The sequence below is a fragment of the Danio rerio genome, chromosome 4 (assembly GCF_052040795.2).
Source record: "Danio rerio strain M-AB ecotype USA chromosome 4, GRCz13ab, whole genome shotgun sequence".
NCBI lineage: Eukaryota > Metazoa > Chordata > Actinopteri > Cypriniformes > Danionidae > Danio > Danio rerio.
The window spans coordinates 78,109,278-78,130,000 of record NC_141024.2 but is presented as its reverse complement, the minus strand read 5'-3'; the positions used below and the strand labels follow the sequence as shown (position 1 = coordinate 78,130,000).

Sequence of the window (20,723 nt, the reverse complement as noted above, 5' to 3'; positions counted from 1 at the left end):
CAGTGGTCCCTTTTCTGCCCAATTTTACGGAAGCAGAACAGCAGAGAGGACGCAGAGCTTCCTAGTGAAGCCCTTCAACTTTGGCCAAGGAGTCTACATTTGGATGTGAGCGGAAGCATGCAGTATCTCTTCGCAAGTCTGTTTGCTCAAGCAGAGAGGTCATTCTCAAGCATCCTAAAAGGGCTGGCTGGCAGCGGTGGGATTCGAACCCACGCCCCCGAAGAGACTGGAGCCTTAATCCAGCGCCTTAGACCGCTCGGCCACGCTACCTTACAAAGCTGCTTTCCCTGAGCAGTTTCGACACCAACTTGTTTCAAGTAGCGCAACAGCTCTGGGAAATCAGTTCAATTTAGCCATGCCTAGCTGGAGCTCCTCCACAAAGAAAGAGACCTCCTTAATACCAGCTTAGGAAGCACTCCTGCCTTCCTGTCAACCACAGTTCTGTCTCTATTTGAGCACACCTCAAGGCATTTAAAGTCTTCTCCTTACGGCAGCCAGCTGCGATGCATTTAAAGGGCCATGAAACCCCCTCGTTTCAGCAGGGTGTTTTCACACCTCCACTTTGGAAAAAGTCAGAAAAGTGGGGGTGTCCAGCTCTGTTTAGGGGGGAGTGTCGGAGGAACTAAAGTGGGAGGGTGTGGGAGTGTCTATTTGGGCACGCGCGAGTTTCAGTCAAAATACACACACAGGAGAAAGAGATGGTGTTTAACCTACATGGACATCTGTAGTGGAATTATTTGCCAAATTATTAACTGGTGGACTTTAACTGCAGTTTGGCTCTTTCATTCAGGGAATTCATTCATGTCCCTCGCGACAAACGCGATATTTGATTCGAGGAGCTGCTCTAAGCGTGTATTTTTCATGCAATGTTTGATACCGCACGGCGAATGACAGAAAAAAACTCCGCATTTCCCGGAAACTTAGACGCACACGGCAGGTAGCGTCAGAAAGCCGCGTGTGTTATTCCGGTCACAAAATGCGGTGCTAACATGTTTGCCCTCAGTGCAATAGTTAACTTAATTCGATACGAACAAACTGAATAAACAAAGAGCACTGGTCGCTCACTTACCAAATCTGTAGAGACAGGTCAATCACCAGCAACTAGAGCCGCGTCTGAAGAGAAGACTACATCCGGAATCCGGATCTCAGCGTTTGCAGATGAGAACAGCTCTCAGGTAAACAATAATCCCCCTTAGACACGTAAGTTATTGTTGTCGAGCGTCGCGTACACTGTTAATCCACACGTGAGACTGAGCTCTCACAGAGAGAAAATGAAAACGAAACTTAACTGCAGCAAAATTTAAAAGCAACACTTCACGCTTGTTTTGCCAACACAACGTGGCGTCTCTGTGGTGTAAAGACGGTGACACTAATGAATATTAATGAAGTTGCACAATAGAGCGCGCTGATTGGTTTGAACCAAGGCTTACTCATGCATTAATGCATCACACTGTAAGACGTAATAAGGCACACTCTGGCACAGACGCCCAGTCTGCACGCTGGAATACACGCTATTATGTCATGACCGTGACGCAGCTTCAAAAATTCGTTTCAAACAGGAAGTACGAATTTGCTTGAAATAACGCAAAAACAACCAATTTACACTTTTTAGTGAAATATAGGTGTCCTAATAGTGTTTTTAGCAGTGTGGGACACATATACGACTGTCAATAGCTCAAAAAATGTGTTTTGGTGTTTCGTGACCCTTTAAGCACCTAATTACAAGGTAACTGTTATTTCACAAAAGAGTGAAAGTTACTGATTCCATCACAGCAGACCCCACATTGTTGTTGTTATTATATTCAAATCCAGTTATAGAGTATTACTACTCTAATTGTGAATCTTTACTGTTCCTGTTTCAATAGGGTGCTCTTGCTAAAAGGAGCAATGGCAAAGAGAGACTTCCAGTGCAGACTTTGTTAAGATGCTGCAATCTAATTGTGGGAAAAAAGACACTTGCTCCTGAGCAGATTCGAGCTTGGGGATGTGTTGCTGTCACACCAACGAGTCTGCCGTGAGTTTCAAAGAACACATTATACTGACTAGTTGACGACTTAAATTTACTCTTTCACTTCCAGCGTTCACACACTCAAGCAGTTTGGCCGTGTTTAAAACCACATCTGGCAGCGGTGGGATTCGAACCCACGCCCCCGAAGAGACTGGAGCCTAATTCCAGCGCCTTAGACCCCTCGGCCACGCTACCCTCGATGAATTCATGCAGTGGTCCCTTTTCTGCCCAATTTTACGGAAGCAGAACAGCAGAGAGGACGCAGAGCTTCCTAGTGAAGCCCTTCAACTTTGGCCAAGGAGTCTACATTTGGATGTGAGCGGAAGCATGCAGTATCTCTTTGCAGGTCTGTTTGCTCAAGCAGAGAGGTCATTCTCAAGCATCCTAAAAGGGCTGCCTGGCAGCGGTGGGATTCGAACCCAACCCCCCGAAGAGACTGGAGCCTTAATCCAGCGCCTTAGACCGCTCGGCCACGCTACCTTACAAAGCTGCTTTCCCTGAGCAGTTTCGACACCAACTTGTTTCAAGTAGCACAACAGCACTGGGAAATCAATTCAATTTAGCCATGCCTTGCTGGAGCTCCTCCACAAAGAAAAAGAGCTCCTTAATACCAGCTTAGGAAGCACTCCCACCTTCCTGTCAACCACAGTTCTGTCTCTATTTGAGCCCTACTCAAGGCATTTGAAGTCTTCTCCTAACGGCAGCCAGCTGCAATGCATTTAAACCTGATTACAAGGTAACTGTTATTTCACAAAAGAGTGAAAGTTACTGATTCCATCACAGCAGACCCCACATTGTTGTTGTTATTATATTCAAATCCAGTTATAGAGTATTACTACTCTAATTGTGAATCTTTACTGTTCCTGTTTCAATAGGGTGCTCTTGCTAAAAGGAGCAATGGCAAAGAGAGACTTCCAGTGCAGACTTTGTTAAGATGCTGCAATCTAATTGTGGGAAAAAAGACACTTGCTCCTGAGCAGATTCGAGCTTGGGGATGTGTTGCTGTCACACCAACGAGTCTGCCGTGAGTTTCAAAGAACACATTATACTGACTAGTTGCCAACTTAAATGTACTCTCTCACTTCCAGCGTTCACTGAGAATGCACACACACTCAAGCAGTTTGGCCTTGTTTAAAACCACACCTGGCAGCGGTGGGATTTGAACCCACGCCCCCGAAGAGACTGGAGCCTAAATGCAGCGCCTTAGACCCCTCGGCCACGCTACCCTCAATGAATTTATGCAGTGGTCCCTTTTCTGCCCAATTTTACGGGAGCAGAACAGCAGAGAGGACGCAGAGCTTCCTAGTGAAGCCCTTCAACTTTGGCCAGGGAGTCTACATTTGGATGTGAGCGGAAGCATGCAGTATCTCTTCGCAAGTCTGTTTGCTCAAGCAGAGAGGTCATTCTCAAGCATCCTAAAAGGACTGCCTGGCAGCGGTGGCATTCGAACCCACGCCCCAGAAGAGACTGGAGCCTTAATCCAGCGCCTTAGACCGCTCGGCCACACTACCTTACAAAGCTGCTTTCCCTGAGCAGTTTCGACACCAACTTGTTTCAAGTAGCGCAACAGCTCTGGGAAATCAGTTCAATTTAGCCATGCCTAGCTGGAGCTCCTCCACAAAGAAAGAGACCTCCTTAATACCAGCTTAGGAAGCACTCCTGCCTTCCTGTCAACCACAGTTCTGTCTCTATTTGAGCACACCTCAAGGCATTTAAAGTCTTCTCCTTACGGCAGCCAGCTGCGATGCATTTAAGCACCTAATTACAAGGTAACTGTTATTTCACAAAAGAGTGAAAGTTACTGATTCCATCACAGCAGACCCCACATTGTTGTTGTTATTATATTCAAATCCAGTTATAGAGTATTACTACTCTAATTGTGAATCTTTACTGTTCCTGTTTCAATAGGGTGCTCTTGCTAAAAGGAGCAATGGCAAAGAGAGACTTCCAGTGCAGACTTTGTTAAGATGCTGCAATCTAATTGTGGGAAAAAAGACACTTGCTCCTGAGCAGATTCGAGCTTGGGGATGTGTTGCTGTCACACCAACGAGTCTGCCGTGAGTTTCAAAGAACACATTATACTGACTAGTTGACGACTTAAATTTACTCTTTCACTTCCAGCGTTCACTGCGAACGCTCACACACTCAAGCAGTTTGGCCGTGTTTAAAACCAAATCTGGCAGCGGTGGGATTCAACCCACGCCCCCGAAGAGACTGGAGCCTAAATCCAGCGCCTTAGACCCCTCGGCCACGCTACCCTCGATGAATTCATGCAGTGGTCCCTTTTCTGCCCAATTTTTACGGAAGCAGAACAGCAGAGAGGACGCAGAGCTTCCTCGTGAAGCCCTTCAACTTTGGCCAAGGAGTCTACATTTGGATGTGAGCGGAAGCATGCAGTATCTCTTCGCAAGTCTGTTTGCTCAAGCAGAGAGGTCATTCTCAAGCATCCTAAAAGGGCTGGCTGGCAGCGGTGGGATTCGAACCCACGCCCCCGAAGAGACTGGAGCCTTAACCCAGCGCCTTAGACCGCTCGGCCACACTACCTTACAAAGCTGCTTTCCCTGAGCAGTTTCGACACCAACTTGTTTCAAGTAGCACAACAGCACTGGGAAATCAATTCAATTTAGCCATGCCTTGCTGGAGCTCCTCCACAAAGAAAAAGAGCTCCTTAATACCAGCTTAGGAAGCACTCCCACCTTCCTGTCAACCACAGTTCTGTCTCTATTTGAGCCCTACTCAAGGCATTTGAAGTCTTCTCCTAACGGCAGCCAGCTGCAATGCATTTAAACCTGATTACAAGGTAACTGTTATTTCACAAAAAAGTGAAAGTTACTGATTCCATCACAGCAGACCCCACATTGTTGTTGTTATTATATTCAAATCCAGTTAAAGAGTATTACTACTCTAATTGTGAATCTTTACTGTTCCTGTTTCAATAGGGTGCTCTTGCTAAAAGGAGCAATGGCAAAGAGAGACTTCCAGTGCAGACTTTGTTAAGATGCTGCAATCTAATTGTGGGAAAGACACTTGATCCGGAGCAGATTCGAGCTTGGGGATGTGTTGCTGTCACACCAACGAGTCTGCCATGAGTTTCAAAGAACACATTATACTGACTAGTTGACGACTTAAATTTACTCTCTCACTTCCAGCGTTCACTGCGAACGCTCACACACTCAAGCAGTTTGGCCGTGTTTAAAACCACATCTGGCAGCGGTGGGATTCGAACCCACGCCTCCGAAGAGAGTGGAGCCTAAATCCAGCGCCTTAGACCCCTCGGCCACGCTACCCTCGATGAATTTATGCAGTGGTCCCTTTTCTGCCCAATTTTACAGAAGCAGAACAGCAGAGAGGACGCAGAGCTTCCTAGTGAAGCCCTTCAACTTTGGCCAGGGAGTCTACATTTGGATGTGAGCGGAAGCATGCAGTATCTCTTCGCAAGTCTGTTTGCTCAAGCAGAGAGGTCATTCTCAAGCATCCTAAAAGGGCTGGCTGGCAGCGGTGGGATTCGAACCCACGCCCCAGAAGAGACTGGAGCCTTAATCCAGCGCCTTAGACCGCTCGGCCACACTACCTTACAAAGCTGCTTTCCCTGAGCAGTTTCGACACCAACTTGTTTCAAGTAGCGCAACAGCTCTGGGAAATCAGTTCAATTTAGCCATGCCTAGCTGGAGCTCCTCCACAAAGAAAGAGACCTCCTTAATACCAGCTTAGGAAGCACTCCTGCCTTCCTGTCAACCACAGTTCTGTCTCTATTTGAGCACACCTCAAGGCATTTAAAGTCTTCTCCTTACGGCAGCCAGCTGCGATGCATTTAAGCACCTAATTACAAGGTAACTGTTATTTCACAAAAGAGTGAAAGTTACTGATTCCATCACAGCAGACCCCACATTGTTGTTGTTATTATATTCAAATCCAGTTATAGAGTATTACTACTCTAATTGTGAATCTTTACTGTTCCTGTTTCAATAGGGTGCTCTTGCTAAAAGGAGCAATGGCAAAGAGAGACTTCCAGTGCAGACTTTGTTAAGATGCTGCAATCTAATTGTGGGAAAAAAGACACTTGCTCCTGAGCAGATTCGAGCTTGGGGATGTGTTGCTGTCACACCAACGAGTCTGCCGTGAGTTTCAAAGAACACATTATACTGACTAGTTGACGACTTAAATTTACTCTTTCACTTCCAGCGTTCACACACTCAAGCAGTTTGGCCGTGTTTAAAACCACATCTGGCAGCGGTGGGATTCGAACCCACGCCCCCGAAGAGACTGGAGCCTAATTCCAGCGCCTTAGACCCCTCGGCCACGCTACCCTCGATGAATTCATGCAGTGGTCCCTTTTCTGCCCAATTTTACAGAAGCAGAACAGCAGAGAGGACGCAGAGCTTCCTAGTGAAGCCCTTCAACTTCGGCCAGGGAGTCTACATTTGGATGTGAGCGGAAGCATGCAGTATCTCTTCGCAAGTCTGTTTGCTCAAGCAGAGAGGTCATTCTCAAGCATCCTAAAAGGACTGCCTGGCAGCGGTGGGATTCGAACCCACGCCCCAGAAGAGACTGGAGCCTTAATCCAGCGCCTTAGACCGCTCGGCCACACTACCTTACAAAGCTGCTTTCCCTGAGCAGTTTCGACACCAACTTGTTTCAAGTAGCGCAACAGCTCTGGGAAATCAGTTCAATTTAGCCATGCCTAGCTGGAGCTCCTCCACAAAGAAAGAGACCTCCTTAATACCAGCTTAGGAAGCACTCCTGCCTTCCTGTCAACCACAGTTCTGTCTCTATTTGAGCACACCTCAAGGCATTTAAAGTCTTCTCCTTACGGCAGCCAGCTGCGATGCATTTAAGCACCTAATTACAAGGTAACTGTTATTTCACAAAAGAGTGAAAGTTACTGATTCCATCACAGCAGACCCCACATTGTTGTTGTTATTATATTCAAATCCAGTTATAGAGTATTACTACTCTAATTGTGAATCTTTACTGTTCCTGTTTCAGTAGGGTGCTCTTGCTAAAAGGAGCAATGGCAAAGAGAGACTTCCAGTGCAGACTTTGTTAAGATGCTGCAATCTAATTGTGGGAAAGACACTTGCTCCTGAGCAGATTCGAGCTTGGGGATGTGTTGCTGTCACACCAACGAGTCTGCCGTGAGTTTCAAAGAACACATTATACTGACTAGTTGACGACTTAAATTTACTCTTTCACTTCCAGCGTTCACTGCGAACGCTCACACACTCAAGCAGTTTGGCCGTGTTTAAAACCAAATCTGGCAGCGGTGGGATTCAACCCACGCCCCCGAAGAGACTGGAGCCTAAATCCAGCGCCTTAGACCCCTCGGCCACACTACCCTCGATGAATTCATGCAGTGGTCCCTTTTCTGCCCAATTTTTACGGAAGCAGAACAGCAGAGAGGACGCAGAGCTTCCTCGTGAAGCCCTTCAACTTTGGCCAAGGAGTCTACATTTGGATGTGAGCGGAAGCATGCAGTATCTCTTCGCAAGTCTGTTTGCTCAAGCAGAGAGGTCATTCTCAAGCATCCTAAAAGGGCTGGCTGGCAGCGGTGGGATTCGAACCCACGCCCCCGAAGAGACTGGAGCCTTAACCCAGCGCCTTAGACCGCTCGGCCACACTACCTTACAAAGCTGCTTTCCCTGAGCAGTTTCGACACCAACTTGTTTCAAGTAGCACAACAGCACTGGGAAATCAATTCAATTTAGCCATGCCTTGCTGGAGCTCCTCCACAAAGAAAAAGAGCTCCTTAATACCAGCTTAGGAAGCACTCCCACCTTCCTGTCAACCACAGTTCTGTCTCTATTTGAGCCCTACTCAAGGCATTTGAAGTCTTCTCCTAACGGCAGCCAGCTGCAATGCATTTAAACCTGATTACAAGGTAACTGTTATTTCACAAAAAAGTGAAAGTTACTGATTCCATCACAGCAGACCCCACATTGTTGTTGTTATTATATTCAAATCCAGTTAAAGAGTATTACTACTCTAATTGTGAATCTTTACTGTTCCTGTTTCAATAGGGTGCTCTTGCTAAAAGGAGCAATGGCAAAGAGAGACTTCCAGTGCAGACTTTGTTAAGATGCTGCAATCTAATTGTGGGAAAGACACTTGATCCGGAGCAGATTCGAGCTTGGGGATGTGTTGCTGTCACACCAACGAGTCTGCCATGAGTTTCAAAGAACACATTATACTGACTAGTTGACGACTTAAATTTACTCTCTCACTTCCAGCGTTCACTGCGAACGCTCACACACTCAAGCAGTTTGGCCGTGTTTAAAACCACATCTGGCAGCGGTGGGATTCGAACCCACGCCTCCGAAGAGAGTGGAGCCTAAATCCAGCGCCTTAGACCCCTCGGCCACGCTACCCTCGATGAATTTATGCAGTGGTCCCTTTTCTGCCCAATTTTACAGAAGCAGAACAGCAGAGAGGACGCAGAGCTTCCTAGTGAAGCCCTTCAACTTTGGCCAGGGAGTCTACATTTGGATGTGAGCGGAAGCATGCAGTATCTCTTCGCAAGTCTGTTTGCTCAAGCAGAGAGGTCATTCTCAAGCATCCTAAAAGGACTGCCTGGCAGCGGTGGGATTCGAACCCACGCCCCAGAAGAGACTGGAGCCTTAATCCAGCGCCTTAGACCGCTCGGCCACACTACCTTACAAAGCTGCTTTCCCTGAGCAGTTTCGACACCAACTTGTTTCAAGTAGCGCAACAGCTCTGGGAAATCAGTTCAATTTAGCCATGCCTAGCTGGAGCTCCTCCACAAAGAAAGAGACCTCCTTAATACCAGCTTAGGAAGCACTCCTGCCTTCCTGTCAACCACAGTTCTGTCTCTATTTGAGCACACCTCAAGGCATTTAAAGTCTTCTCCTTACGGCAGCCAGCTGCGATGCATTTAAGCACCTAATTACAAGGTAACTGTTATTTCACAAAAGAGTGAAAGTTACTGATTCCATCACAGCAGACCCCACATTGTTGTTGTTATTATATTCAAATCCAGTTATAGAGTATTACTACTCTAATTGTGAATCTTTACTGTTCCTGTTTCAATAGGGTGCTCTTGCTAAAAGGAGCAATGGCAAAGAGAGACTTCCAGTGCAGACTTTGTTAAGATGCTGCAATCTAATTGTGGGAAAGACACTTGCTCCTGAGCAGATTCGAGCTTGGGGATGTGTTGCTGTCACACCAACGAGTCTGCCGTGAGTTTCAAAGAACACATTATACTGACTAGTTGACGACTTAAATTTACTCTTTCACTTCCAGCGTTCACTGCGAACGCTCACACACTCAAGCAGTTTGGCCGTGTTTAAAACCAAATCTGGCAGCGGTGGGATTCAACCCACGCCCCCGAAGAGACTGGAGCCTAAATCCAGCGCCTTAGACCCCTCGGCCACGCTACCCTCGATGAATTCATGCAGTGGTCCCTTTTCTGCCCAATTTTTACGGAAGCAGAACAGCAGAGTGGACGCAGAGCTTCCTCGTGAAGCCCTTCAACTTTGGCCAAGGAGTCTACATTTGGATGTGAGCGAAAGCATGCAGTATCTCTTCGCAAGTCTGTTTGCTCAAGCAGAGAGGTCATTCTCAAGCATCCTAAAAGGGCTGGCTGGCAGCGGTGGGATTCGAACCCACACCCCCGAAGAGACTGGAGCCTTAATCCAGCGCCTTAGACCGCTCGGCCACGCTACCTTACAAAGCTGCTTTCCCTGAGCAGTTTCGACACCAACTTGTTTCAAGTAGCACAACAGCACTGGGAAATCAATTCAATTTAGCCATGCCTTGCTGGAGCTCCTCCACAAAGAAAAAGAGCTCCTTAATACCAGCTTAGGAAGCACTCCCACCTTCCTGTCAACCACAGTTCTGTCTCTATTTGAGCCCTACTCAAGGCATTTGAAGTCTTCTCCTAACGGCAGCCAGCTGCAATGCATTTAAACCTGATTACAAGGTAACTGTTATTTCACAAAAAAGTGAAAGTTACTGATTCCATCACAGCAGACCCCACATTGTTGTTGTTATTATATTCAAATCCAGTTAAAGAGTATTACTACTCTAATTGTGAATCTTTACTGTTCCTGTTTCAATAGGGTGCTCTTGCTAAAAGGAGCAATGGCAAAGAGAGACTTCCAGTGCAGACTTTTTTAAGATGCTGCAATCTAATTGTGGGAAAGACACTTGCTCCTGAGCAGATTCGAGCTTGGGGATGTGTTGCTGTCACACCAACGAGTCTGCCATGAGTTTCAAAGAACACATTATACTGACTAGTTGACGACTTAAATTTACTCTCTCACTTCCAGCGTTCACTGCGAACGCTCACACACTCAAGCAGTTTGGCCGTGTTTAAAACCACATCTGGCAGCGGTGGGATTCGAACCCACGCCCCCGAAGAGAGTGGAGCCTAAATCCAGCGCCTTAGACCCCTCGGCCACGCTACCCTCGATGAATTTATGCAGTGGTCCCTTTTCTGCCCAATTTTACAGAAGCAGAACAGCAGAGAGGACGCAGAGCTTCCTAGTGAAGCCCTTCAACTTTGGCCAGGGAGTCTACATTTGGATGTGAGCGGAAGCATGCAGTATCTCTTCGCAAGTCTGTTTGCTCAAGCAGAGAGGTCATTCTCAAGCATCCTAAAAGGACTGCCTGGCAGCGGTGGGATTCGAACCCACGCCCCCGAAGAGACTGGAGCCTTAATCCAGCACCTTAGACCGCTCGGCCACGCTACCTTACAAAGCTGCTTTCCCTGAGCAGTTTCGACACCAACTTGTTTCAAGTAGCGCAACAGCTCTGGGAAATCAGTTCAATTTAGCCATGCCTAGCTGGAGCTCCTCCACAAAGAAAGAGACCTCCTTAATACCAGCTTAGGAAGCACTCCCGCCTTCCTGTCAACCACAGTTCTGTCTCTATTTGAGCCCTACTCAAGGCATTTGATGTCTTCTCCTAACGGCAGCCAGCTGCGATGCATTTAAACCTGATTACAAGGTAACTGTTATTTCACAAAAGAGTGAAAGTTACTAATTCCATCACAGCAGACCCCACATTGTTGTTGTTATTATATTCAAATCCAGTTATAGAGTATTACTACTCTAATTGTGAATCTTTACTGTTCCTTTTTCAATAGGGTGCTCTTGCTAAAAGGAGCAATGGCAAAGAGAGACTTCCAGTGCAGACTTTGTTAAGATGCTGCAATCTAATTGTGGGAAAGACACTTGCTCCTGAGCAGATTCGAGCTTGGGGATGTGTTGCTGTCACACCAACGAGTCTGCCGTGAGTTTCAAAGAACACATTATACTGACTAGTTGACGACTTAAATTTACTCTTTCACTTCCAGCGTTCACTGCGAACGCTCACACACTCAAGCAGTTTGGCCGTGTTTAAAAGCACATCTGGCAGCGGTGGGATTCGAACCCACGCCCCCGAAGAGACTGGAGCCTAATTCCAGCGCCTTAGACCCCTCGGCCACACTACCCTCGATGAATTCATGCAGTGGTCCCTTTTCTGCCCAATTTTACGGAAGCAGAACAGCAGAGAGGACGCAGAGCTTCCTAGTGAAGCCCTTCAACTTTGGCCAAGGAGTCTACATTTGGATGTGAGCGGAAGCATGCAGTATCTCTTTGCAAGTCTGTTTGCTCAAGCAGAGAGGTCATTCTCAAGCATCCTAAAAGGGCTGCCTGGCAGCGGTGGGATTCGAACCCACGCCCCCGAAGAGACTGGAGCCTTAATCCAGCGCCTTAGACCGCTCGGCCACGCTACCTTACAAAGCTGCTTTCCCTGAGCAGTTTCGACACCAACTTGTTTCAAGTAGCACAACAGCACTGGGAAATCAATTCAATTTAGCCATGCCTTGCTGGAGCTCCTCCACAAAGAAAAAGAGCTCCTTAATACCAGCTTAGGAAGCACTCCCACCTTCCTGTCAACCACAGTTCTGTCTCTATTTGAGCCCTACTCAAGGCATTTGAAGTCTTCTCCTAACGGCAGCCAGCTGCAATGCATTTAAACCTGATTACAAGGTAACTGTTATTTCACAAAAGAGTGAAAGTTACTGATTCCATCACAGCAGACCCCACATTGTTGTTGTTATTATATTCAAATCCAGTTATAGAGTATTACTACTCTAATTGTGAATCTTTACTGTTCCTGTTTCAATAGGGTGCTCTTGCTAAAAGGAGCAATGGCAAAGAGAGACTTCCAGTGCAGACTTTGTTAAGATGCTGCAATCTAATTGTGGGAAAAAAGACACTTGCTCCTGAGCAGATTCGAGCTTGGGGATGTGTTGCTGTCACACCAACGAGTCTGCCGTGAGTTTCAAAGAACACATTATACTGACTAGTTGACGACTTAAATTTACTCTTTCACTTCCAGCGTTCACACACTCAAGCAGTTTGGCCGTGTTTAAAACCACATCTGGCAGCGGTGGGATTCGAACCCACGCCCCCGAAGAGACTGGAGCCTAATTCCAGCGCCTTAGACCCCTCGGCCACGCTACCCTCGCTGAATTCATGCAGTGGTCCCTTTTCTGCCCAATTTTACGGAAGCAGAACAGCAGAGAGGACGCAGAGCTTCCTAGTGAAGCCCTTCAACTTTGGCCAAGGAGTCTACATTTGGATGTGAGCGGAAGCATGCAGTATCTCTTTGCAAGTCTGTTTGCTCAAGCAGAGAGGTCATTCTCAAGCATCCTAAAAGGGCTGCCTGGCAGCGGTGGGATTCGAACCCAACCCCCCATAGAGACTGGAGCCTTAATCCAGCGCCTTAGACCGCTCGGCCACGCTACCTTACAAAGCTGCTTTCCCTGAGCAGTTTCGACACCAACTTGTTTCAAGTAGCACAACAGCACTGGGAAATCAATTCAATTTAGCCATGCCTTGCTGGAGCTCCTCCACAAAGAAAAAGAGCTCCTTAATACCAGCTTAGGAAGCACTCCCACCTTCCTGTCAACCACAGTTCTGTCTCTATTTGAGCCCTACTCAAGGCATTTGAAGTCTTCTCCTAACGGCAGCCAGCTGCAATGCATTTAAACCTGATTACAAGGTAACTGTTATTTCACAAAAGAGTGAAAGTTACTGATTCCATCACAGCAGACCCCACATTGTTGTTGTTATTATATTCAAATCCAGTTATAGAGTATTACTACTCTAATTGTGAATCTTTACTGTTCCTGTTTCAATAGGGTGCTCTTGCTAAAAGGAGCAATGGCTAAGAGAGACTTCCAGTGCAGACTTTGTTAAGATGCTGCAATCTAATCGTGGGAAAGACACTTGCTCCTGAGCAGATTCGAGCTTTTTTTTTTTCTTTTTTCTTTATTAAAAAATACATCATCAACAATCTTGACATTTATACATACAAATATTAAAAGATAAAATATTTAAAAATCTTTAGGTAAGAAAACTTTAAAACCAGTCCAAGTTTGTACAATATATGGATTATTTTTTGTAATACATTTTTCAAAAATGTCCATCTTTTCATACATTTTGCAATAGTCATATATAACCATTATTTCCTCAGTCACAATCTGTTTATACAACAAAACCAATGGAATTTCTTTTTTATTTTGTTTCATAATATTTCTTCTTTTCCATATTGTAAATCTTGCAAGAGTCAACATATAATTAAGAGCAAACTTATTTTTTGTTTTCCCATTAAAACCAAATAAAAACAGTGTATCCCATTCTTCTAAAATAATGTTTTCATCATACAGAAAATTACACACCATTGTTTTCAACATCTTCATAAAATCACTCAACTTTTTACAATTTAAAAATAGGTGTAACACGCCTTCCTTTTTTTCCAAACACACTTTACACAAATCATCTTGTGATACCCCAATCTTTTTAAAGATGATCTCTGTCATTATGCAGTTGTGTCTTAACATAAAATCAAAGTTTTCCAATGCAGGACTTTTTAAAATTGATCTTACATTTTTCCATATATTTGAAGTATCAAAGTTTTCAAATAACTTTTCCCAAAATTCTCTTGATTTAGGTTTTTTAAACACAGTATTACACAAACATGTATAAAACATCTTGATAGGACAATCATTGATACTAATTTTATCTTCATCCATTTTTAAAAAAACTTTTATTTTTCTATTTTCAGTTTCTTTTTCATTCTCTTCAATAGTTTTGATCCAGTGATCTGGTAATGCTAATCTTAACTTCTTGTATTGATCTTCAATTTTTTCTTTATCATCTACATCTTCTATTTCCTCCAGTGTATCTATTATTGCTTGAGTCGGTAAATCATATAAAATGTCTTTTACTTGTCTAAAACCCACTGCATACCAGTTCTCATAAAACATTTGCTTTTTGCTTTTATTGTTCTGATTTAAAAATAAGGGTTGCTGTAAATAAAGTTTTCTCCCTTCAATCTCAGTTTGTATATTATTATAAAAGCATTTCCATGTTCTCAACACCTCTTTATAAAACTCAGGAATATTTTCTATCATGCGGTCTTTAAATGCCATCCATAAGAAATCATCTCCTATTTGTCCACATTTATTAATAAAATAACTCATTATGCTTTTCCATGGAATATTGTCTTCATTTAAAAACTTTTTTAATGTTTTAATTCTCATGCTTTTCATTCTTATCCATGGATCTATAAGTCCTAGTCCTCCCTCATCCACCTTTCCAATGATAGTGTTTTATGCAATTTTAGATGGTTTATTATCCCATAAAAACTTTAAAATCATAGTTTTTATTTTCTTATACACCCACGTAGGTAGACTAACAACACTTAAAACATACCACATCTTAGATAGAAAAAGAGAATTTAATACCAGTACTTTTCCTTTTAAAAACAATACTCTCTGTTTCCAAAAACATAATCTTTTTTCCATTTCATTTATAAGTTCGTCCCAAATTATTTCTCTAGTTTTAATTTCATCATATTTCAGTGTAATGCCTAAGATCTTTATGTAATTTTTTTGTTCTTTATATTCCCAATTTCCTTGTGGAACGTCTACTTTTCCCATCTTCATATATTCAGTTTTTTCTTTATTTACTTTTGCTCCCGATCCTCGACAATATTTATCAAATATTTCCATAGCTTTTCCAACACTTTTAAAATCTTTTAAAAATAGAGTGGTATCATCAGCATACTAAAAAATCTTCTGTTCTGTTCTATTGATTTCTATTTTAAACCCTTTAATTTCCTTTTCTCCATTTATAGCTAAGCCTAATGGTTCAGCAACTAATGTGTATAATAACGCTGATAAAGGACATCCTTGTCTTATAGATCTAGAAATCTCAATGTAATCGGTTAAAAATCCATTTATTTTAAAACAACTAAAAATATCTGTATAAAAACATTTTATCCACTTAATAAAATTCTCACCAAAGCCAAATTTTTGTATTATGTCAAATAAATAGCTATGCTCAACTCTATCAAAAGCCTTTTCTAGATCTATGCTGAATAAAAATCCTTCATCTTTTTTTTCTTTTATGTACCAGATTAAATCTCTGATGCTTGTTACTGTGTCTGCTATATCTCTTCCTATAACACCATAAGCCTGGTTAGTAGTAATAAGAGTGGGAACTACCTTTTTAAGCCTGTTTGCTAAAATCTTTGCTAATATTTTATAATCTGTATTAAGCATACTTAAAGGTCTATAATTTTGCAAATCATATTTATCACCTTTATTTTTATAAATTATTTTAATCATTCCTTTCTTCATACTCTCACTCAACTGTCCTTTTTTAAAAATAGCAATAAAAAGATCTTTTAAAATTGGAATTAAAACATCTTTAAAAGTCTTATAAAATTCGGATGACAAACCATCTAAACCAGGGCTTTTCCCATTACTTAATTGTGTTATAGCTTCATTGATCTCATCTTCAGTTATATCACTATCACACAGTTTTTTATCCTCTTCACTTACTTTAACCTTTATTTGATTTAATAAAAAATCCTTATCTTCTTCATGAACTCCTTTTGCTTTAAACAAAGTTTCATAGAAATCTTTAACGGTTCTTAAAATACTTTCTTTATCTTTGACAGTTTTCTCTTTTGTTGAGACATTCTTTATCAAATCTGCTTTTTGTCGTGTTTTTTCTAGATCATAAAAGAACTTTGTACTTCTTTCTCCTTCCACTGTATTTTTTATCTTACTTCTTATTCTAGCTCCCATACATTTTTCCTCTTCTAGTTTTTTCAGTTTCTCTTCTAATATCACTATTCTCCTAATATCCATATTTCCTTCTGTTATCTTTTCCATTTCATTCTCCCATTCTTTGTTTAATTGTCTTTCTTTAGCTCTTTTGGCTTTCTGCATTTTCTTTAAACATTCTATTGAAAATCTTTTGGCCTCTAATTTTACATTGTCCCACCACACACTTATTTCTTCCTCATATAACTCATCATTCACACTATTAATAATCATGTTTTCCATTTCAATTTTATAAAAATCATTCTTTAAAAGCTCTGTATTAAACACCCATACACCTGGTCCTCTTTCAACTCCACTGAAATCCATCATTACATACAGAAAATCATGGTCACTACAGCTAAAAATCTTGTAAAAAATATTTGAAATAAAAGATTCTAAATTTCTTGTACATAAAACATAGTCTAATCTGCTTTGTTTTAAAACTGTATTCACCCACTGTCTTCTTGAGTATTCTCTTTTGGCTTTATTTCTCTCTCTCCATACATCTACATGTTTATGTTTTTCAATCATGTGTTTCATTTCTCTTCTTCCAACATCTGCTCTATACACCATATGATCATCTACATCTATTCTTTCTAAAACAGTATTAAAATCTCCTAAAACAATAACATTATTCCATCCACTCATTAAAACACTTAGATCTTTAAAAAAAGTTACTCTTTCTAAGTCTTCATTTGGAGCATGTATATTACATATTGTTATTTCTTCATCCTTATTCATAATTTTAATAGTTAAAATCCTTCCATAATTATCTTTAAATAAAACATCAAATGTATATCCTATTCCCCTTCTAATTAGTATTGCCATGCCTTTTTTCTTATTTGGGTCATTATTATACAATATTTCCCCATCCCAACATTTTTTAAAATCATTAACAATGTTTTCATTCCATCCAGTCTCTTGTATACATATAACATCACATTTTTCTGTTAAAGCAATTACATTTTCAAACTTCACTTTGGATGACAGCCCTCTTACATTAATTGAAACCAAACATAAGTTGTTCATTAGAAATATAAAAGAAAACAAGCCATCCAAACAAAAGAAAATCCAAATGAAACAAATCCATCAATCATTTGTATTTTTATGATCTAAAATCTTAGATCAGTTCTGTCAGTTTTTAGTTTTGCTTTTGCTTCCTTACGTAATTTTTGTTTCTTAAGCACTTGCTGAATATTTAATTGTACAGTTTTTCTGCGTCTTCTGTTTATGCTGTCTATTGTTCTGTCTTTAGTCCCAATATTTATTTCTTCATTATCATCATCATCGCTTACCTCTTCCTCAATTCTGCTTTCTGTATTTTCACCTGCTGCTCCATGTTCTTCTTCCATGTCCTGTCCATCGTCTTTCATTAGATGTTGTGCCTCAGTCTCTGCTGTATCTCCTTCATCCTCTTCACTCATGGCCTGCTCCTCTTCTTGTTCATTTAAATCATCCGGTGGTAATTCCTGTACTTCCTCTTCCCGTTCTTCATTGCTTGATTTCTCCATTTGTTTGTTCGTTTCCATAACTCCAGTCTCTTCCTCATCCGATTCACATCTGCACCACAATATTGTCTTTTTGCAGCCTTGGCACCATGGGGCTTTACAGTCCCGCGCAAAATGCCCCTGCTCCAGACATTCTCTACAAACAAATTGTGGCCAGTCTTTTTTTTCATGTTCAGCACTTCCACATAATCTGCATGTTTTTATCTGCTGATCATGTATGACTCTAAAATATTTTGGTCCTTCCTCTGTATCAAACTTTACATTGTAAGGAAGACTCATAACTTCTTTTGGAAATTTCACCCTGATAAACCTTGTTCCATCAGCCACAGTTGTTCCTGGATGATATCTTCTTCTCAGAGGGAGAATTGGAGAAACTCCCCAGTCCACAAGCTTTTGGATGATTTCACTATCTTGAATATAGTTGGGTAAGTTCAAAAAAGAAACCATTCTCTCAGTTGCGCAGAGTTTTGATACTTCACAAAATTGTTGGTTAATCATCAGTCCATCCATTAAGTGATCACAGTCCGTTTCATTTTCCATAGTAAGTTCATAGTCAAAATTGGATTTTTTCCTCAGTCCAAACAATTTTCCAATTCCAGTCTTATCTTCCACAGCCTTTATAATCATAGTTACGGTGATATTTTCAGGATCTTTCACAGTCATTGTAAAAGTTGTTTCTTTTTAATATTGTCTCTGAAATCTAGCTTGACTTTTCAGTTTGTTTATCATCTCATTTCTATGACTTGTTGGTTGGCTGTTTTCCAAGTGTTCAGCATTTGCTTTACCTTTAGTTTGTTGCATTTCTCCACTTCCTTCTGTACTTGTGTCTGATTTATTTTTCCTCCTTCTTGCCACAACAGTTGCCCATGTGTCATTATCGTCGATGCCGTTGTTTGAATCTCTTGAATTGTTGTTTTCAGGAGTAGCTTTGTCCATGCTGCCATAGTCCATTTTCAGTTCCAGTTCCTTTACCAAAGTGTCCATCCTTTCAAAATGTTTTAACCCCAAACAGATAACACTGTCTGGGGTTTAACTAAAACTAAACAAAATTAATACAATTTAATTTAAGCAAAATCAAGAAAAAAACAATAAAGCAAATCAAAATGGGAGAGCCTTTCTCTCCCTACTGCCACCTCACACTTCCTTGAAAGCACTGACTCAGTCAAACTCAAGGGGGCGTTGCCAGGGTGGTATGGCCGTAAGCGAAAGAGGCCGTCAAGAGTTGGCTATTTGAAACAGGCGCAGCACCAGGGAGCGAGCGCAGCTCAGCTGGCATCGACACAGCACCGCCCGAAACAATGCCCTTGAAGGCGAGAAAAAATAATGGCAGCGAAGCTGTGACACGGGGAAGTCTATCAGCTGCCAAATGAAGGACTTCGAAAAGCTTACAGCACCTGGTATTCCCAGGCGGTCTCCCATCCAAGTACTAACCAGGCCCGACCCTGCTTTACTTCCGAGTTCAGATGAGATCGGGCATTTCCAGGGTGGTATGGCCGTAAGCGAAAGAGGCTGTCAAGAGTTGGCTATTTGAAACAGGCGCAGCACCAGGGAACGAGCGCAGCTCAGCTGGCATCGACACAGCACCGCCCGAAACAATGCCCTTTGTAGGGGATCAACCTACGTTTTAATATCGATCAGGGATTAATTAGCTCATTTCAATGAATCGGATCCTAAAGATTCGAATCATTGATTTGACTCAAATGAGTCAGATTGAATCAGATCAAAAGATTCACACTTTATCTACCATTTGTCCCGCAAATAGAAGACATCGATCTTACCAATCTTGTTAATATTATTTACGTGGCCAACGATAATAACATAACACAGTATTGGATGATCTTTTAGCAAGGTAACAAGATCTACAGCTCGAGGCAATGACTTAGAAGCACATAAACAAGAACACAGTTCTTACAAAATGAGTACAAAGATTTATTGAGCTACACTACGATAAATGAAACTAACTACGTAATAAGCAAACAACAAACCAACACACACATTCACACATACACACAGAGGCAGTTCAGAGGATGCAAAATGAGTTGACAACGTCCCAAATTAATTCTAATACTTCTTGCAAGATCTTAGAATAACACCTGAGAAACCACAAAAGCAGAGATATGGCTTATCTTTAACTGCTTAAGATCAATCTGCACAAGATCAGCAAGAGACAACATTAGTTTGTGTTACTTGCGCCCTTTTTGCTGAAGTCGAATCTCCCTCGCCGACTGGCCTTGGGGAAACACGGTGCTCCTGATTGGGTGGTTTCTCGCTTCAATGACGTCTTTGGGATTCACGCGCTCGTGAATGGCTGTTGTCCTGGGTTACCTAGGTGACGGACTGCTGAGAGTCGGTTTTGCGGAAGTTCGTGCAGTTTCGTGAGTCCCGAAACTTAAGAGGTTTGCGTGGAAGTTCGTGGTGACCCAATCGCGTGGCGGCTCGGTGTCCGGGCAGGCGAAAGGGGGCAGAGAGCAAAAGCATGCGCAAGCTAGCTGATGCAAAAGGCAAAGTTTCTTTGTCGCAGGGTGTTTTTAAGTGACCTGGGCTGGTTCGTCCCCATGGCACTGTCTGCCAATGAGCAGTTACCATGAAGGGCGGGGCCACGCCCCGTACTGACGTAGGAAAGGTCAATAATTAACAGACTGCATGTAGATTTAACGTGGTAGAACTCTTGCAAGATTGAAACTCTTACATCAAACGTTACAAGATGGATACTGTTTGTACTACTAGGTTTTCATTTACACCAACGTATTGCAAATGTCACTAGCTTTCGTTCAATACCAGACATCATACATTTCAGACACATACAGAACATTTTACTCTGTTATAAGGGTTAAAACAACACATTGATTAACCTGGTTGATTTGCAATAAACAGCATATGAGGAACATTATGGCATATTATTCAAAGATACATCTGCCTTAGTTCTAACATTTTAAGAGATTGTCTTTCATTCATATGCATTAATGTTTCTAGAGATCTCTTTGTCTCTACGAAATTGTGCTTCTAGCAGGATGTGCCCAAGGCGAGCACATGACCAGGAGTCAATTAAAAGTCTCGTGAAATGGTTTCCGCTGAAGATCCT

The 20,723-nt window shown here is 42.3% G+C and overlaps 1 protein-coding gene and 19 non-coding genes across 24 annotated transcripts in view; all 20 read right to left on the bottom strand.

Moving 5' to 3' along the window:
- The window catches only part of znf1086 (zinc finger protein 1086), an 893,143-nt gene that overhangs the window by 63,457 nt on the left and 808,963 nt on the right, over positions 1 to 20,723 (bottom strand). The gene's annotated exons all lie outside the window — the stretch shown is intronic.
- Positions 1 to 20,723, bottom strand: part of si:dkey-220a11.5 — a 765,979-nt gene that overhangs the window by 344,062 nt on the left and 401,194 nt on the right. The window lies entirely within an intron of this gene.
- Positions 189 to 270, bottom strand: trnal-aag (transfer RNA leucine (anticodon AAG)). Its single transcript has one exon. It is a non-coding gene; the product is annotated as a tRNA-Leu (tRNA).
- Positions 2,122 to 2,203, bottom strand: trnal-uag (transfer RNA leucine (anticodon UAG)). Its single transcript has one exon. It is a non-coding gene; the product is annotated as a tRNA-Leu (tRNA).
- Positions 3,153 to 3,234, bottom strand: trnal-uag (transfer RNA leucine (anticodon UAG)). The gene has a single exon. It is a non-coding gene; the product is annotated as a tRNA-Leu (tRNA).
- trnal-aag (transfer RNA leucine (anticodon AAG)) lies at positions 4,471 to 4,552 on the bottom strand. The gene has a single exon. It is a non-coding gene; the product is annotated as a tRNA-Leu (tRNA).
- trnal-uag (transfer RNA leucine (anticodon UAG)) lies at positions 5,214 to 5,295 on the bottom strand. The gene is given in 2 exon segments: positions 5,214 to 5,248; positions 5,258 to 5,295. It is a non-coding gene; the product is annotated as a tRNA-Leu (tRNA).
- trnal-aag (transfer RNA leucine (anticodon AAG)) lies at positions 5,499 to 5,580 on the bottom strand. Its single transcript has one exon. It is a non-coding gene; the product is annotated as a tRNA-Leu (tRNA).
- trnal-uag (transfer RNA leucine (anticodon UAG)) lies at positions 6,234 to 6,315 on the bottom strand. Its single transcript has one exon. It is a non-coding gene; the product is annotated as a tRNA-Leu (tRNA).
- Positions 6,519 to 6,600, bottom strand: trnal-aag (transfer RNA leucine (anticodon AAG)). The gene has a single exon. It is a non-coding gene; the product is annotated as a tRNA-Leu (tRNA).
- trnal-aag (transfer RNA leucine (anticodon AAG)) lies at positions 7,549 to 7,630 on the bottom strand. The gene has a single exon. It is a non-coding gene; the product is annotated as a tRNA-Leu (tRNA).
- trnal-uag (transfer RNA leucine (anticodon UAG)) lies at positions 8,292 to 8,373 on the bottom strand. The gene is given in 2 exon segments: positions 8,292 to 8,326; positions 8,336 to 8,373. It is a non-coding gene; the product is annotated as a tRNA-Leu (tRNA).
- trnal-aag (transfer RNA leucine (anticodon AAG)) lies at positions 8,577 to 8,658 on the bottom strand. Its single transcript has one exon. It is a non-coding gene; the product is annotated as a tRNA-Leu (tRNA).
- Positions 9,607 to 9,688, bottom strand: trnal-aag (transfer RNA leucine (anticodon AAG)). The gene has a single exon. It is a non-coding gene; the product is annotated as a tRNA-Leu (tRNA).
- On the bottom strand, positions 10,350 to 10,431 carry trnal-uag (transfer RNA leucine (anticodon UAG)). Its single transcript has one exon. It is a non-coding gene; the product is annotated as a tRNA-Leu (tRNA).
- Positions 10,635 to 10,716, bottom strand: trnal-aag (transfer RNA leucine (anticodon AAG)). Its single transcript has one exon. It is a non-coding gene; the product is annotated as a tRNA-Leu (tRNA).
- On the bottom strand, positions 11,378 to 11,459 carry trnal-uag (transfer RNA leucine (anticodon UAG)). The gene has a single exon. It is a non-coding gene; the product is annotated as a tRNA-Leu (tRNA).
- trnal-aag (transfer RNA leucine (anticodon AAG)) lies at positions 11,663 to 11,744 on the bottom strand. Its single transcript has one exon. It is a non-coding gene; the product is annotated as a tRNA-Leu (tRNA).
- trnal-uag (transfer RNA leucine (anticodon UAG)) lies at positions 12,396 to 12,477 on the bottom strand. The gene has a single exon. It is a non-coding gene; the product is annotated as a tRNA-Leu (tRNA).
- Positions 19,024 to 19,142, bottom strand: LOC137492368 (5S ribosomal RNA). The gene has a single exon (XR_015486932.1). It is a non-coding gene; the product is annotated as a 5S ribosomal RNA (ribosomal RNA).